The 15,228-nt window shown below is 44.9% G+C and overlaps 1 pseudogene; it reads left to right on the top strand.

The window, feature by feature from the left end:
• LOC134568644 (atrial natriuretic peptide receptor 1-like) overlaps positions 1-15,228 on the top strand; it is a 203,956-nt pseudogene that overhangs the window by 132,021 nt on the left and 56,707 nt on the right.

Here is a 15,228-nt window from a genome sequence, read left to right as displayed (position 1 = left end):
TATCATAGTGTGTTATTAGGTCACTCCCTCTCCTAGTTATTCTAATATGAGTTATTGTTATTATATCATACTGTGTTATTAGGTCACACCCTCTCCTAGTTATTATAATATGAGTTATTGTTATTATATCATACTGTGTTATTAGGTCACACCCTCTCCTAGTTATTATAATATGAGTTATTGTTATTATATCATACTGTGTTATTAGGCCACACCCTCTCCTAGTTATTATAATATGAGGTATTGTTATTATATCATACTGCGTTATTAGGTCACACCCTCTCCTAGTTATTATAATATGAGTTATTATATCATACTGTGTTATTAGGTCACTCCCTCTCCTAGTTATTATAATATGAGTTATTGTTATTATATCATACTATGTTATTATATCACACCCTCTTCTAGTTATTATAATATGAGTTATTGTTATTATATCATACTGTCTTATTAGATCACACCCTCTCCTAGTTATTATAATATGAGTTATTGTTATTATATCATACTGTGTTATTAGGTCACACCCTCTCCTAGTTATTATAATATGAGTTATTGTTATTATATCATACTGTCTTATTAGGCCACACCCTCTCCTAGTTATTATACTATGAGGTATTGCTATTATATCATAGTGTGCTATTAGGTCACTCCCTCTCCTAGTTGTTATAATATGAGTTATTGTTATTATATCATACTGTGTTATTAGGTCACACCCTCTCCTAGTTATTATAATATGAGGTATTGTTATTATATCATACTGTGTTATTAGGTCACACCCTCTCCTAGTTATTATAATATGAGTTATTGTTATTATATCATACTCTGTTATTAGGTCACACCCTCTCCTTGTTATTATAATATGAGTTACTGTTATTATGTCATACTGTGTTATTAGGTCACACCCTCTCCTAGTTATTATAATATGAGTTATTGTTATTATATCATACTGTGTTATTAGATCACACCCTCTCCTAGTTATTATAATATGAGTTATTGTTATTATATCATACTCTGTTATTAGGTCACACCCTCCTAGTTATTATAATATGAGTTATTGTTATTATATCATACTGTGTTATTAGGTCACACCCTCTCCTAGTTATTATAATATGAGTTATTGTTATTATATCATACTGTGTTATTAGGTCACACCCTCTCCTATTTATTATAATATGAGTTATTGTTATTATATCATACTGTCTTATTAGGCCACACCCTCTCCTAGTTATTATACTATGAGGTATTGCTATTATATCATAGTGTGTTATTAGGTCACTCCCTCTCCTAGTTATTATAATATGAGTTATTGTTATTATATCATACTGTGTTATTAGGTCACACCCTCTCCTAGTTATTATAATATGAGTTATTGTTATTATATCATGCTGTGTTATTAGGTCACACCCTCTCCTAGTTATTATAATATGAGTTATTGTTATTATATCATACTGTGTTATTAGGTCACACCCTCCTAGTTATTATAATATGAGTTATTGTTATTATATCATACTGTGTTATTAGGTCACACCCTCTCCTAGTTATTATAATATGAGTTATTGTTATTATATCATACTGTGTTATTAGGTCACACCCTCCTAGTTATTATAATATGAGTTATTGTTATTATATCATACAATATTATTAGGTCACACCCTCTCCTAGTTATTATAATATGAGGTATTGCTATTATATCATACTGTGTTATTAGGTCACTCCCTCTCCTAGTTATTATAATATGAGTTATTGTTATTATATAATACTATATTATATCACACCACACCCTCTCCTAGTTATTATAATATGAGTTATTGTTATTATATCATACTGTGTTATTAGGTCACACCCTCTCCTAGTTATTATAATATGAGTTATTGTTATTATATCATACTGTGTTATTAGGTCACTCCCTCTCCTAGTTATTATAATATGAGTTATTGTTATTATATCATACTCTGTTATTAGGTCACACCCTCTCCTTGTTATTATAATATGAGTTATTGTTATTATATCATACTGTGTTATAAGGTCACACCCTCTCCTAGTTATTATAATATGAGTTATTGTTATCATATCATACTCTGTTATTAGGTCACACCCTCTCCTTGTTATTATAATATGAGTTACTGTTATTTTGTCATACTGTGTTATTAGGTCACACCCTCCTAGTTACAACCTTCATGGTATCTTTATAAGGATGGTGGACGCCTGGTGTACAGAGCCAAGGGTTTCAGGTTTATATTAACACTTTTTTAAATGAAAAAATTAAATAAGGAATAAATGTTTTCCAGTTTATTTTGTAATTAAATGTGGAATTTAATTAAAGGTTACGTCAAGCACCATGGTGTTTGGACTCTGTGCGTGTTTGTGTTTTATTAAATCGGTGGCATTTCCAGGTATGCTTCCCAAACCTGTGGCTGACGATCTGCGGCAAGGAACGGTGTGCGAGGCTCAGAGTTATGCAAGTGCCACCATCTATTTCAGGTAGGCCCAGCATGTTCAATGTTCGCTTAGACCTCTTCATTTTCTGTGAATTCTGGGTAGATTTCAGGGAGATGCGTTCTCTATCGAAAGCTAGAGTGTCAATATTTTCTCTATATTTATATATATAGAGTACTGCAGTGTGCATTTTTTAACAAAATCGACAAATAGATTTAAAGTTAAATTGTGACATGACCGCAGATAAGACACAGGTCCAGTGGTGTATTTTGGATCTGTGCTGCCCTAGGCATGACTGAACTCGGGCACCCTCGAATTTATATTTGCCCCACCCCTTCCTGTCAATGCCACACCTCTTCCTGTTAAAGACTAACACACACTTTGACTGACAGACGCACACTCTCAGATACACTGACATACACACATACTGATTTGACACAATCTGACAGACGCACTGATTCACTCAATGACACACACTGACAGACACACACAATCACTGACAGACATGCACACACTCACTGACACACCCACCCACTCACAGTCACACACAGAGACAAGCATACACACTCACTCAGACACACACACACACATTGACAGACACACACTCACTCACTCACACACACTGACAGACACGCACAATAAGTCAGACACATTGCCCCCTCACAGACACACACTGACAGACACACACAACCACTCAAACACAAACACACATTCACTGACAAACACACACTTACAGAGACACACAGTCACTCAGACACACAGGCTTTCTCACAGGCACAAACTGACAGAGACACACTCTCACTTACAGACACACACACACACACACTCACTCACTCACAGACACACACACTGACAGATATACACACACAGACACAATGACCGACTGACAGACATACACACAGAGAGCCAATCAGACACACACACACACATACATTCCCCCACCCCGCCCCCCAACCCTCACAGATTATTTTTTAATTATAATTTAAATCCACCCAGCCTTCCTAGCTTTGGGAGAGCTGGGTGGATTTTTTACCTGGGGTCCTGTGGGGCTGCTGGCCGAGCTGTTTGGGCAGGAGGGTGTGCAGGCAGTCGGGCAGCCACAGACGTCATATTCCAGCTCCGGCATCACTCTGCGGCACACCGCTTGTTGCTCACCTAGCCGCCTGCCTCAAGGCTAACAAGGCATTTGGCTGGGCATTTGGGGGCGGTGTTTTTTGCCGCCCCCTGGAAAGTACCGCATGTTTGCCTCACAGCAAATACAGCGCTACACAGGTCTGATTTAGGGTAAGGAAAGAACGAAAATAGACCTCATTCTTTCAGAGCATTGTAAATATTCTGCATGAGGGAGAGAAATGAAACAAACGGGGCAGGATTTGGTACTAGAAGGGGAGAATGGATGAACTCACATTTAATTATCCAGAATAGGTTTCCTTCTCCTTACTGTAAGTCCTACTATTACCTCCACTCATGTGCTTTTATCTTAAGTATCACAGCTCAGCTTTCATTCTATGAGTCGTCGTGGCTCAGAAATTAGTTTTAGAAAGGAAGGATCTCCCGAATGCTTGTCATTCCAAAATTCTTAGTCCAATAAGCGAATGCATAGAGATTCTGAGGGAGTCTGTCACAGGTTAATAATCATTTACAAATAATTTTGTACCATATCATTTTGGTTAGTGACATCGTGGGATTCACAGCCCTGTCTGGTGCCAGCACGCCATATCAAGTGGTCGATTTCCTGAACAAGTTATACACAAACTTTGATGACATCATTGACAACTACGATGTTTACAAGGTGGAAACTATAGGAGACGCATGTACGTATCGAGTTGAATTTACATCAAATTACATTGAATTCAATCAAATTTAATTTACAACAATTGTTTCAAATCCTGGCCTTAAAGGAACACTATAGGGTCAGGAACACAAACATGTATTCCAGACCCTAGAGTGTTAAAAATGCAATCTATTCCCTTGTTCCCCCCCCCCCCCCTCCTCTTCCCCTAAATATAGTAAAATCTTACTTTTATTTCAGTCTGCTGCTGCTGTCTCTGCCCAGATCTGCCTGCTTGGCTGACATCATCAGAAATCATTGGATTGGCTGATGCTGTCAAGGAGGCAGATCAGGGGCAGAGCCAGCACAAGCCTTGACCAATCAGCATATCCATGAGGAAAGTTCAGTGGGTGGAGACACTGAATGTCAGTCACACTGTGCAGCACTGCCCCAGGAAGCACCTCTAGCAGCCATCTAAGGAGTGGCCAGTGGAGGTATCACTAGGCTGTAATGTAAACACTGCATTTTCTCTGAAACAAAAAACCTGTTTACTGCAAAAAGCCTGAACGGAATGATTTTACTCAACAGAACAAAAAGCTGTAATTGTTCTGGTGGCTATAGTGTCCATTTAAGCACCAATCAGTAAAATAGATCCTTTTGATTCTATTCAGGTGTGAGAATGGGTTAACATTCTAATTGGTGTGTGAGAAGTGAAGGTGTGATGTAAGCTAACGGCTGGGGGTCACAACTTATGAGGGTTCTATTTTGTGTCCTGAACCCCAATCTATAACCCTTCATTCCACAGCCAGTGGGTAGAAGGACGGGAAGGGTCCACTTATGGAGTTCTAACCGATAACATCGGGGTCCAAGGGACACTGTGCTTTTTTTTTAATTTACCAGCATACTGCACTGCGGTCTGCTGCATCACTGAACGTTTACTTTACGTTTTGCAGTTGTTATATTCGTGATTGATTGTTCCATGCTCGTTTTGTAACTGCTGTGTGGTGATTGCCATTAGTTACTGTAACTGATCACCTGTACTCCGACCGAGTACCTTCCGTTGATGGACGCTTCCTAGCTTGCGCCGAGGACCACAAGCACCACACCGGACACCACAACCACCGCAGACTCCACAACCACCGTAGCTTAACTGGAGTCTTGCCGTCTTCCTTTCACCCGGGATCAGCCTCTGTCCTCCAGGACCATGTGGGAAAGACCTCTCCTCCAGGAGAGCGTATCAGGAACAGCTTTTAAAAGAGCTAAGTGATTAGAGATCAGGGGAGTATACAAAGTATAGCAATCCCCAGTGTGATTATAGCAGTTCCCCTCCAATCACGAGACAAGACTACGAGTTGAGGGTCAAACAGGAACAGAATGAACTGAGGGTTTATTGTCTCTTTTATACAAGTTTTCCCACAAGGTTACCGCCCATGTAGACCTTGTGGAGCACAGGACACAAAGTTACAAAGCCAATCAAAACACTCTTGTACAGTTAGGCACTCCCAGATAATGTACACAAACCCTCCCCTCTGCCTGTGATACACTTATCAAACACAATGGACTAACTCAATTACCCACAGGCAGAAAACACACATTTTTCACAAAACACAGAAAACACCCATAACACCACATATACCCACAAATTATACATCCCTGGATAGAAACACAAATATCTAAACACAGTGTATATAAGGCGCTTCACAATGTATAACAGAGTCAAATCTAATGCCAGCAGCGATAGCACCATTAGTGGATGTCCCAAAAATCCACTAAAATACAAGATATAGACAGAAAAGTGGACTCAGTGGTTTAGGTGATAATCCCACCACCCAACACACAGAGTCCCAAGGTGCAGCACTTTCTTAATTACACTTACCCCTTAGTAAGATATGGGGAATTTTTTCCACATTTAAAGAAAAAACATAAAAAGAGATACAATAGTATAGTACTGTATATTTGTTAATAAAATTTAAATTAGAGTGAGTGTATACATAAACTCAAATTTTACTGAGCCTTTTTCGATATTGGCTCAGAACAGAGAGTGAATCTGGATTTTCAGGTGCACCAGAAGACCTTCTTTTGTATATTCACTCCCCGTGGTTAATATGGAGATAAAACAGAAACAACAAACATCTAGGTGGAACTGTTTTAAAAATCACAGAATAGAGTGTGTGAATAACCTGCTCACCTTACTAGGAGCCTGTTTGATTTTTATGTCCGAAAAGCGCTCAGATCTCACGAGTACGGTTGGATCGCCATGGAGTTAAACAATAGCGAAGAGCTTGGAGGGACAAAGCAGACAGTTTCAACTGGTCTGGCAGTGTTGATTATCAAACAGGCTCCTAGTAAGGTGAGTATCTCCAGTAACAGAAAATATTACTGTTACAAAAACCACATAAAAATACATAACTCTTATAATACAATGTTTAACCTATATGTCCAACATATCCCCAGATAGCTTGGATCTGAGCGCTCAATATGTCCGAAAAGCGCTCAGATCTCACGAATACAGTTGGATCGCCATGGGGTTAAACAATAGCAAGGGCTGATGAGAGATTGAGGAGGGACAAAGCAGCCAGTTTCAACTGGTCTGGCAGTGTCCCTGGGACAACGCCCTGCTGTAGAACAATGGACAGGAAAAAGAGGAGGGGAAGAGGCACATTTTCCCATAGATTTAAAGGGGCAGAAAAAGTGTTTTAAAATCCAATAAGTCACAGGGGCCATAATCACAGGGCAAAAGGCTAGCCATTAGTCCTCTCCAAGAACAAGTGGCGAAGGGCACTTCGTCACAGTTACATAGTTACATAGCTGAAAAGAGATTTGTGTCCATGAAGTTCAGCCTTCCTCACATTTGTTTTTTGTGGTTGATCCAAAAGAAGGCAATTTTTTGATCCAAAAGAAAGCTTCCAATTTTGCAACAAGGTAGGAAAAAAATTCCCTCTTGACCCCAGAATGGCAGTCAGATTTATCCTTGGATCAAGCAGTTATTACCCTACATTGAAAGATTATATCCTTGAATATTCTATTTTTGCAAGTATGCATCTAGTTGCTGTTTGAACATCTGTATGGACTCTGATAAAACCATTTCTTCAGGCAGAGAATTCCACATCCTTATTGTTCTTACAGTAAAAAAAACCTTTCCTTTGCCTTAGACGCAATCTTCTTTCTTCCAGTCTAAACGCATGACCTCGTGTCCTATGTAAAGTCCGGTTTGTGAATAGATTTCCACACAATGGTTTATATTAGCCCCGAATAGATTTCTATAATGTTATCATATCCCCTCTCAGGCAACGTTTTTCTAAACTAAATAGGCTTAAATTTGTTAAAGGACCACTATAGGCACCCAGACAACTTCAGCTCAATGAAGTGGTCTGGGTGCCAGGTCCATCTAGGTTTAACCCTGCCTGCTCTAAACATAGCAGTTTCAGAGAAACTGCTATGTTTACTTTAGGGTTAATCCAGCCTCTTGTGGCTGTCTCATTGACAGCCGCTATAGGCGCTTCCGCGCATTCAGCCGGTGAGGTCAGAAGAGGGAGGAGAGTCCCCAGCGCCGAGGGAGCCCGGCGCTGGAGAAAGGTGAGTATTTAACCCCCTTCCTCCCCCTTCAGCCTGGCGGGAGGGGGACCCTAACAGTGGGGGCACCCTCAGGGCGCTATAGTGCCAGGAAAACGAGTTTGTTTTCCTGGCACTATAGTGATCCTTTTACCTTTCTTCATAGCTGATATGTTCCATTATTTTTATTAATTTTGTAGCGCATCTCTGCACCCTTTCTAGTGCCATAAAATCCTTCTTTAGAACAGGTGCCCAAAATTGCACAGCATATTCAATATGTGGTCTTACCAGTGATCTATAAAGAGGCAAAATTATATTCTCATCCCGAGAATGAATGCCCTTTTTCATGCACGACAATACCTTAGTGGCCTTGGCCACTGCTGATTGACATTGCACATTGTTGCATAGTTTGTTGTCTATAACAATTCCCAAGTCCTTTTCGTGTATTGTTATCCCTAATTTGCTTCCATTAAGGGTATACGTTGCTTGTGTATTCTTTATGCCGAAGTGCATTTTTCAACATTAAATTTAATTTGCCATTTGAGTGCCCAGTCCCCCAGTCTATCTAGTTGGGTGGAGAACATTACTAAACATTACTAAAATATAGCCACATGTTAGTAATATGTGCCCACTATATCTACTGGCTGTTGTAAACAGCCCACTGCATATAATAACCAACAAGGGCCTCAATTTTATATTTTTAGATAAATCATTTGAATTTTTTTTAAAATTGAGGTCAATGTTGGAAATTCCAACACAGTCAATATTTTACCTTTATTACATACTCATTTTCCAGGAAGGGGTGGGGTGACAGTGCTAATATTATCATTTCACTTTCTAAATCGAGTATAAAAGTTTATTTGCATGTATTTTGAAGAATGATATCTAGTCCATAAATCCTCGCTCACACCCATTCATACTCTAATTATGATTATCAGCTAGTAGAGGAACACATTTCTCTGCCATAAGCCACTAGTCACTAATATAATGAATGTAAAGTTGCTGAAAATATCAGCTCATCCACTGATTTCACACAGTACAGGAAGTTTCAATGGGTCATACCATTCTTACAGTTAGGGAGTAGGAAGGAGTCATTGGACTCTACCATTTCACTCTCCATTATATTAGCAGACATTCAGAGATTGATATTGATTGCTACAGCAGTTGTAAATACCTTTAAATGTTTTTTTTTTAAATATATTATTTAACTGTATTTACTGTATGCGGGCATTATTTTTACATTCTGTTAAAATTTTCAGTAAACTGTACTGCTAGTAAGGCCTTCAGAGTTCTTACAAATAGAATAGAATAGAAATAAAAATTAGCAAAGTTTTGACCATTTTTATATATCTATTTTTGTCACTCCTACAGAATGTGACTTTGCTTTTATACTAGTGTAACCCCTCTGGGATTATAGAATTCTAGTTTCACTGTACCCTGCAATTTTGTGTGGTGACCAGCAGATAGCGAGCTATAGAGTGCATAGCTGAATACAACCAGGACTCCATTTTGTTTAAAGGGTTAGTGCAGAGCTGGATACAAGCAGAGACAGATCACTGACAAGTAATTGTTGGGCCTAAAGACTGAGGCCTATTCTGATCCAGTGCTCAGAGGATTACTGAACAACCAGAGGAGTATCCCTGCAGAGAGCTAGAACCAAACTTGGATGCAGGAGCTGTTAGAGGCAGAGGCTGCTGTGACAGTGATGTCTGCCGTGACCGGTGAAGGCTGCCGTGACAGATAAAGGCTACTGTGACAGTGAAGGCTGCCATGACCGGTGAAGGCTGCCGTGACCGGTGAAGGCTGCCGTGACAGTGAAGGATGCCGTGACAGATAAAGGCTACTGTGACAGTGAAGGCTGCCATGACCGGTGAAGCTGCCGTGACAGTGAAGGATGCTGTGACAGATAAAGGCTGCGGTGACAGATAAAGGCTGCGGTGACAGGTGAACTGATCTGAATGCAGACTGAGGAGGGTAAGGTGAAATCCTCACCACCTGTCTTACAACAGGGCACACTGAAACTGACATAATTAGCAGACCTGGTTCTCCAGTTTTCTGACCTGTTTACTTCAGCCATATTTTGAAATATAATACCCGTGCACCACTAAGGGTTGTTGGGCGGGTGAGGTTTATGTGGGTCATTGCCTGTTAATTATGGTTACTGCATGATGTTATTTATCTGTTAATAAATTGTATATATATTATACTTAAGACGCTCTGTGTAGTTTCTATCACTAGTGTAGATATGTTCCCAGTGGGACCCCACATCCACACCCTGGATACTCCGCTGGGTGGAGGCACTTCCACAATCACGTACCCCACTCGCCCTGCAGAGTGTAAAGAGGTAACTGAGGTGAGGGACTCCATTGGGTATATAGTGGTCTGCCAAAAAGAAAGTTACACTAGCATTTCAGACCTGTGTGAAATATTGCGAGATACGGGCACTGTATACTGCCTATAATTATTTTTATAATTAGTGAAGGAATTAGTGAAAAATAAACATTGGGTAAATGCACACAATATTTCTGTGTTGATATGTTTATACACTAGCTATGTATTCCTTGCTTCAAATAAATGTAAACTAATATTTTGCCCTATTCAATCGTAAGGGGAACAAGCCATCGCTATATTCTTACCTGCATCTTTCCGCACAGATATGGTCGTATCAGGGGTCCCGAAGGAGAACGGTATAAAACACGTGTCTGAGATTGCAAGCATGGCGTTAGACCTGGTCGCAGTCTGTCACTGCTTTAAGATTCCACATATACCTGACGCTCAACTCAAGATCCGAGCCGGCGTGCACTCAGGTAAGGTTAGAATGGAGTGCCCCCTCATCTTTCATCCTTGATTCCTGTACAGTGAGTGTTGGCAGAAACTGAGACAGAGTGACTGGCTATGACTATGTTTCTCAAAACATTACGATGTAGCACTGGCCGCACGGCCAGCACATTAAAGGGACACTATTGTCACCTGAACAACTTTAGCTTAATGAGGTTGTTCCGGTGAGAACTATAGCTCCCTGCAGCCTCTCTCATGTTCTGAGAAGATACAGTGTTTACATTGAAAGCTAGGAACACCTCCAGTTGTAGTCAGACTGCCACCAGACGGACTTCCGAGTTGATGGATGCGTAATTCACATCCATCCACTCAGATGTGCTGTCAGCAGGGGCGGACTGAGCACTCGGGCAAATCGGTCATGGACCGAGGGCCCGAGGCTCTAGGGGGCCCGCCCGCCTGCCTGCCATGCACTAAAATAATAGCTAGGCTGGGGAGTTAAACAATCTCCCCAGCCTGCAGTTAGTCAGTCAGGGGCCCCGCACGGCACTCCGCGGGCCCCTGTTACAAAATACATATCCCCCATGTTCGGGCAGGCACAGTAAGAGACAGCTAAAGGGCCCTCCTAAAGACCCACTATGCTGTCTCTCACTGTGCCTGACTGGTGAGCGGAGCAGGAGAGCTGTCTGTAGTGCTGATCAGGCAGCTCCGTGCGGCTCCTCATAGAGGAAATGACATCATGTGTCAAAAGGTCAGGGAGCCGTGCGGAGCTGCCTGATCTGTGTTAGAGGCAGCACTTCAGGGAGAGACAGCATGCTCCAGGGAGAGACAGCATGCTCCAGGGAGAGACAGCACGTTCCAGGGAGAGACAGCACGCTCCAGGGAGAGACAGCACGCTCCAGGGAGAGACAGCACGCTCCAGGGAGAGACAGCATGCTCCAGGGAGAGACAGCATGCTCCAGGGAGAGACAGCACGTTCCAGGGAGAGACAGCACGTTCCAGGGAGAGACAGCACGCTCCAGGGAGAGACAGCACGCTCCAGGGAGAGACAGCACGCTCCAGGGAGAGACAGCATGCTCCAGGGAGAGACAGCATGCTCCAGGGAGAGACCGCACTCCAGGGAGAGACAGCACGTTCCAGGGAGAGACAGCACGCTCCAGGGAGAGACAGCACGCTCCAGGGAGAGACAGCATGCTCCAGGGAGAGACAGCACGCTCCAGGGAGAGACAGCACGCTCCAGGGAGAGACAGCATGCTCCAGGGAGAGACAGCACGCTCCAGGGAGAGACAGCACGCTCCAGGGAGAGACAGCACGCTCCAGTGCTGCTGGGAGAAGGATTCACCCCTCTGGCCAAAGGTAAGGCTCCTCTTCCCCAGCAGCAAATCTTCCTTCTACCCCCTACAGCCCCTCTACCCTCTGCTGCCCCTTTGCCCCCTACTCCCTGCTGCCCCTCTACCCCCAGTAGACCCTCTGCTGCTTCTCACCCCATACTGCCCCTCTACCCCCTGCTGTCTCCCACCCCTCTGCCTCCCTACTGCCCCTCTACCCCCAGTAGACCCTATGCTGTCCCCCTGCTGCTCCTCACCCCATACTGCCCCTCTACCCCCTGCTGTCTCCCACCCCTCTGCCTCCCTACTGCCCCTCTACCCCCAGTAGACCCTATGCTGTCCCCCTGCTACTCCTCTACCCCCAGCAGCCCACTACAACCCCTATAACTACCACAGCCCCTACCCCTACAGCCCCTATACCCTCTACTGCCCCTTTGCCCCATACTCCCTGCTGTCCCTCTAGCTCCTGCTGGCCCCCCTATCCCCTGCTGCCCCTCTACCCTCTGCTACTCATCTACCCCAGCAGCCCCTTTGCCCCCTGCTGCCCCTCCACCTCATGCTGGCCCCCCTGCCCCCTGCTGCCCCTCCACCTCATGCTGGCCCCCCTGCCCCCTGCTGCCCCTCCACCTTATACTGGCACCCCTACTCCCTGCTACCCCTCTACCCCCTGCTGCCCCTTTGCCTACTACTCCCTGCTGGCCCCCTTACCTCCTGCTGGCCCCTTTGCTCCCTGCTGGCTGCCCCCTACTCCCTGCTGCCCCTTACCCCCTGCTGGCACCCCCCTGCTGGCACCCCCTACCCCCTGCTGTCCCATCTACCTCCTTCTGCCCCTCTTCCCACTTACTCCCTGCTGCCCCTCTACTCCCCGCTGCCCCTCAACCCCCTGCTGCTCCTCTACCCCCAGCAGCTCTTCTACCTACTACAGCCCCTACCCCTTACAGCCCCTCTACCCTCTGCTGCCCCAGCAGACCCCCTGTCGACCCTCTAGCCCCAGAAGACCCCCCACTGTCCCTCTACCCCCTGCTGCCCCTCTAGCCCCAGCACACCCCCTACTCCCTGCTACCCCTTCTGCCCCTTTGCTCCCTATTCCCTGCTGGCCCCCTTACCTGGTGCTGCCCACCCTACCTCCTGCTTGTCCCCCTACCTCCTGCTGGCCCCTCTACGCACTTACTCTCTGCTGGCCCCCTACTCCCTGCTGCCCCCCATACTCCCTGGTACTCCTCTACCCCCAGCAGCCTTTCTACCTACTACAACCCTATACCCACCACAGCCCCTATCCCTTACAGCCCCTCTACCACCCCAGCAGACCCCCTGCTGACCCTCTAGCCCCAGCAGACCCCCCGCTGTCCCCCTACCCCCTGCTGCCCCTCTAGCCCCAGCAAACCCCCTGAGACCTCCTACTCCCTGCTGGCCCACCTACCTCCTGCTGGCCCCTTTGCCCCCTACTCCCTGCTGGCCCCTCTGCCCCTTTGCCCCCTACCTCCTGCTGGCCCCCCTACCCCCTTCTGCCCCTCTACCCACTTACTCCCTGCTGGCCCCCTACTCCCTGCTGCCCCCCTACACCCTGCTTCTCCTCTACCCCCAGCAGCCCTTACCCCTGCGGCCCTTCTACCTACTACAACCCCTATACCCACCACGCCCCTCTACCCTCTGCTGCACCAGCAGACCCCCTGCTGACCCTCTAGCCCCAGCAGACCCCCTGCTCTCCCCCTACCCCCTGCTGCCCCTCTAGCCCCAGCAAACCCCCTGCTGCTCTCCTACACCATGCTGCCCCTCTACTGCCCCCCTACTCCCTTTTTCCCCCTACTCCCTACTCCCTGCAAACTCTACAGACCCTGTACCCCATGCAGTCCCTATACCCACTACAGCCCCTTTACCGCATGCACAAACCGCATGCCTATATATTCCTTACAGCCCTTATCCATTATTATATTTATATAGCGCCATCAGATTCCGTAGCGCTGTACAATACCCCACTACACCTCCTATAGTCCCTATACCCACTACATTCTCTATATACCATGCACCCACTACAGCCCCTATATCCCATAAAACCACTAGAACCACTGCAGCCTCTACACCCACTACAGCTGATATACCAACTACAGACCCTAAACACCTGCATCCACTACAACCCTATATCCATGAAAGCTCCCATGCCCACTACTGCCCTTTTTCCCTGCACCCACTACTGCCTTTATTGCTGTCTGCACTTACTACAGCCCCTATCCCCCTAAAACAACCACAGTCCCTATGCCTCCCCTGCAACTACCACAGTCCCTATCACTACCCTGTACCCACTGTAGCTTCTATTACCCCCCGCCCCCTCTATAGTCACTATTTCCCCTTACCCCCACTATAGCCCCTATTATTCGCTGCCCCCACTATAGCCTGTATTCCCAATACAGCCTCTGCCCCCACTACAGCCCCTATAACCACTACAGTTTCTATGCCCCAGCACCCACTTCAGCCTTTATTCCCCTGCCCCCACGGCAGCCCCATGTCCCCTACACCCACTACAACACCCCACAGTTTTTATCTACTTAAAGGGAAACTATAGTGCCAGGAAACATGTTTTATTTTTCCCTAGCACTATAGCTTCCTAAAGTGCCCCCCTCCTTTACAGGGTTAAGGGACCTGGGACACTGTACCTACACCACTTCAATGAGCGGGAAAGGTCTGGGTGCCTATAGTGTCCCTTCATAGATAGTCTGTATTTCGTGTTAGGATATGAGGATTCAAAGGCCTTCATATATCCACTTACAGTAAATATACACAGAAACATACATTCACTTTACATGCAAATACAAGGTACATCTACAACAGTGTGTATATATATATATATATATATATATATATATATATATATATATATATATATATATATATATATATATATATATATATATATCTCTGGAGGGGGCCCAGGTCCTAATTTTGCCCGAGGGCCCAGGACTCTCTCAGTCCGCCCCTGGCTGTCAGCAGACAGAGGGCAGCTCTGTGCACGGGCATCCTGCCTCCCTGAGGCTGTAAGCAGTGTGTGGGAGTCTGGTAGATAAGATAACTCCTGCTGCCAGACTGGAGACAGGAGGACGCAGAGATCTCCTGACTTCAAACTGTAAGTACACTTATTTTAAAAATTTAGAGAGAGTGTGTGAGAGAGTGTGAGTGTGAGGGAGAGACAGTGAGTGTGAGTGAGACTGTGAGTTATACAGTGAGTGTGAGTTAGACAGTGAGTGTGAGTGAGACTGTGAGTGAGACAGAGTGTGAGTGAGACATAGAGTAGGAGAGAGATTGTGAGTGAGAGAGTGAGTTAGACAATGAGTGTGAGAGACTTTGAGTGAGACAGTGAGTGTGAGAGAGACA

This window comes from Pelobates fuscus, chromosome 7, assembly GCF_036172605.1.
Source record: "Pelobates fuscus isolate aPelFus1 chromosome 7, aPelFus1.pri, whole genome shotgun sequence".
In the NCBI taxonomy this organism is placed as follows: Eukaryota; Metazoa; Chordata; class Amphibia; order Anura; family Pelobatidae; genus Pelobates; species Pelobates fuscus.
Note: the sequence above shows the minus strand (reverse complement) of the source record. Positions and strands in the feature narration are given on the sequence as shown.